The sequence below is a fragment of the Mandrillus leucophaeus genome, unplaced genomic scaffold (assembly GCF_000951045.1).
Source record: "Mandrillus leucophaeus isolate KB7577 unplaced genomic scaffold, Mleu.le_1.0 Scaffold192, whole genome shotgun sequence".
In the NCBI taxonomy this organism is placed as follows: Eukaryota; Metazoa; Chordata; class Mammalia; order Primates; family Cercopithecidae; genus Mandrillus; species Mandrillus leucophaeus.
Window position 1 is genome coordinate 3,018,325 of NW_012101943.1, and position 3,752 is coordinate 3,022,076.

At 44.7% G+C, this 3,752-nt stretch overlaps 1 protein-coding gene across 1 annotated transcript in view; it reads left to right on the top strand.

Moving 5' to 3' along the window:
* Positions 1–3,471: 3,471 nt before the first annotated feature.
* The window catches only part of SYNE2 (spectrin repeat containing, nuclear envelope 2), a 405,169-nt gene continuing 404,888 nt past the window's right edge, over positions 3,472–3,752 (top strand). The window contains exon 1 of the mRNA XM_011978327.1: positions 3,472–3,641. The gene's annotated coding sequence lies outside the window, so the exon portion shown is untranslated. The remainder of the gene's footprint in view (positions 3,642–3,752) is intronic.

Here is a 3,752-nt window from a genome sequence, read left to right on the forward strand (position 1 = left end):
TTTTTTTTTGAGATGGAGTCTCCCTCCGTTGCCCAGGATGGAGTGCAGTGGCACGATCTCAGCTCACTGCAACCTCTGCACCCTGGTTTCCAAGTGATTCTCCTGCCTTAGCCTCCTGAGTAGCTGGGACTACAGGCATGTGCCATCATGCCTGGCTACTTTTTATATTTTTAGTAGAGACGAGGTTTCATCCTGTTGGCCAGGCTGGTCTCCAACTCCTGACCTCAAGTTATCTGCCTGCCTCTGCCTCTCGAAGTGTTGGGATTACAGGTGTGAGCCATGCACCTGGCCTCATAGGGCACTTTAAAATTTCCAGGTGGAAAGAACTACTTGTTTTCTGTTTTTGTTACTGATTTCTAGTTTTATTATATTGTTTATTAACTTAAAATTTAAAAAAAACCCCAGAGACAGAGTCTTGCCATGTTGCCCAGGTTGGTCTCGAATTCCCCGGCTCAAGCAGTCCTCCTGTCTTGGCCTCTCAAAGTGCTGGGATTACAGGCGTGAGTCACAGCACCCAAATTAGTATATTATTTACTCACTAATTATTGTTTAACTAAAATGAGCCTGATGCTGTGGCTCACACCTGTAGTCCCGGTACTTTGAGAGGCCAAGGTGGGAGGATTGCTTGAGCCTAGGAGTTCGAGACCAACCTGGGTAACATATAGAGACTTCGTCTCTACAAAAAAGTAAACAAAAAACTAGCTGGGTATAGTGGCATGTGCCTGTAGTCCCAGTTACTCAGGAGGCTGAGGTGGGAGGATCACTTGAGCCCAAGAGGCTGAGGCTGCAATAAGCCATAATCATACCATTGCACTCCAGCGTGAGTGACAGCATGATAAGTTGTCTCAAAATAAAATAAAATAAAATAAAATTTGCTTTATTTGCTTTATTCTACTATTGAAAATTTGTTTATGATATAGCCAATTTTCATTGCTGACTCCATATGTGCTTGGGAAGAAAGTATGTTCTCTATTTCTTTTTTTTTTTTTTTTGAGACAGAGTCTCACTCTGTCACCTAGAATGGAGTCCAATGGCGCGATCTTGGCTCACAGAAACCTCCGCCTCCTAAGTGATTCTCTTGCCTTAGCCTCCCAAATAGCTGGGATTACAGGTGTGGGCCACCACACTTGGCTAATTTTTGTATTTTTAGTAGAGATGGGGTTTTACCATGTTGGCCAGGCTGGTCTTGAACTCCTGATCTCAGGTGATCCACCCGCCTTGGCCTCCCAAAGTGCTGGGATTACAGGTGGGAGTTACTGCGCCAGGCTGACAACGTACTATGTTATCATACTATGTTTGTATTTCGGTATATGGGAGAGTGTACGCATGGCTGAATGGCCAGGCTCATGGCAACCCTTACTGTTTCCTAGTCAGAGATGTAACCATATGAGCCATCCCTTTATAGGCCCAGGGTTGTGTTTTAAAAGAACTAGGTGTGTCTCAGTTTGGCCTAACATTAATATTTGATTATCACTTCAAAGTACAGAGGATCTGTTTCATTGCACTTGTCATTAGTCTAATCTAACGATTTAAAAGTACGTATTAATTTAATATCCAAACTAGGATGGCTAAGAGACACCACAGGTAATTAGAAGGGTCTAATTAGAGACACCTAAAAGCATTTTGAGACATTGTATTCTGGACTCTTTAAAGTGTACTGGACAACATGGAGCAACAGTTCTTTCACTTCAACAAGGGCTTGTAACATAGATGCCTGGAAGGGAATAATGACTAGGAAATTTTAACATTTTCTCCAGAGACTGTTGCCATTATGATTTTGCAGGATTTACTGTAAATAAAGCAATAGACACAGAATGGAAATGAATAGAATGAATAGAACAGAGAAGAGAAAAATAGCAGACAATATTTTGTAGACAGCTCCACAAATCCTGGAGCCCAGGAGGGGCTCTCCCTAAAATTGGTTCTCTAGCTTGCAATTATCCATCCCATCAAGCAAAGTGGTTTTAGGAAAAGACAGCATATGGCCAGACGCGGTGGCTCACACCTGTAATCCAAACACTTTGGAAGGCCGAGGTGGGTGGATCACGAGGTCAGGGGAGTTCAAGACCAGCCTGGCCAACATGGTGAAACCCCCATCTCTACTAAAAATACAAAAATTAGCCAGGCATGGTGGCGGGCACCTGTAATCCCAGCTACTTGGGAGGGTGAGGCAGGAGAATCACTTGAACCCAGGAGGCAGAGGTTGCAGTGAGCCAAGATTGCGCCACAGCACTCCAGCCTGGGTGACAGAGCAAGACTCCGTCTCAAAACAAACAAACAAACAAACAAACCAGAAAGTTCTTCTTGGTTTACAGATCTTTGTTGTGACTCAAGCCATTGTTAATAAACAATGCAAAGCTAGGTAGTCTGAGAGGTAATACCATTGGAAAGATAATCTAGGAATACAAGGAACTCTGCATTTGTGAAGAGTTGAGCTACTGACCATCAATAAAATGTGCATTTCAAATAATTTGTCTGAATCATCCTGGTAGTCATAGAGGTGAACATTTTTGAAACAGTTGTTCCAAATTGTGGGTACAACTTACAACTAATTTCCCCCATTAATATATGTTAGCTGAATGCATTATCAAACATCTAATCTCTGTTCTTTGCCATCTAGTTTGAGTCATTCAAGTAATTCAGGCAAGATTCTGTAGCCACAGACATATATATGAACTTGGAGTTTTAAGAAAAGTTAAGGCCAGGTTCAGTGGCTCATGCCTGTAATCCTGGCACTTTGGGAGGCCAAGGTGAGAGGACCATTTGAGGCCAGGAGTTTGAGACCAGCTTGGGCAACATGGCCAAACCCTGACTCTAAAAAAATGCAAAAATTACCAGTGTGCGCCTGTGGTCCCAGCTACTAAAGGCGGTGGGCGGGGTGGGGGTGGGGGTGGCGTTGAAATGAGGGGGTTGAGGCTGGAGGATGTCTTGAGACCAGGAGGTAAAGGCTGCAGTGAGTTTAGATTGCGCCACTGTACTCCAGCCTGGGCGACAGAGTGAGACCCTGTCTAAAAAATGAAAAAGTTAAATTTGATTGTGATAGAAACTCAATAGAGAAATTCTGAAAAGCTGCTGCTTTTTAAATATAATAATAGGTGTGCCTTTTATTTGGAACTTCAAGTGCCTTAGTAATATTGTAATCACAGCCCAAGAGGTAAGTGGGAGTCAAGTGACATCATCCTGGGTCCAAAGGGACTGAGTATGTGCTGGAAAATCAAATTGGCACCTGCAAGACGCAGTTCCAAGGATGCAGTTCGCAGTGAGTTTTCAGACATGGATGATGTATGTCGCGTCGGACGACTGAGACAGCTCTCCACTTCCCCTCATCAAGGGTAAGGAGGAACCCAGTTATCTGTATTGTTAACAAGCGCCTCCCCTTCTCTCCAGGTGACCCCGAGATCCGGACCACACTACGAAACACGGATCCAGATTTTAAAGGCCTTCGAATCCAAATTCCTCGTTTTACAAAGAGCCCATGGGGTGAAATGACTTGCTCATGGTCTGGTAGCTTAATCGCAGATCTGCTTTCTAACTCCTACTTCCAAGACCCGGGAATCTACGGGTGTTGGAGAAGACCCCTGCTGAAATCGTCCAGAAGAGCTTTTTGAGGGAGTTTGTGACTCCCGATTCCCCAGCCCCGGGTAAGAAAAGGGTCGTGAACCTGCATTGCGAGGTGGTCTCTCCCTCACACCACCTCGGATGTCCCAAAACACAGGGAGAAAGTTGCCCGCCCCGGGCTGCGGCAGGGCCTG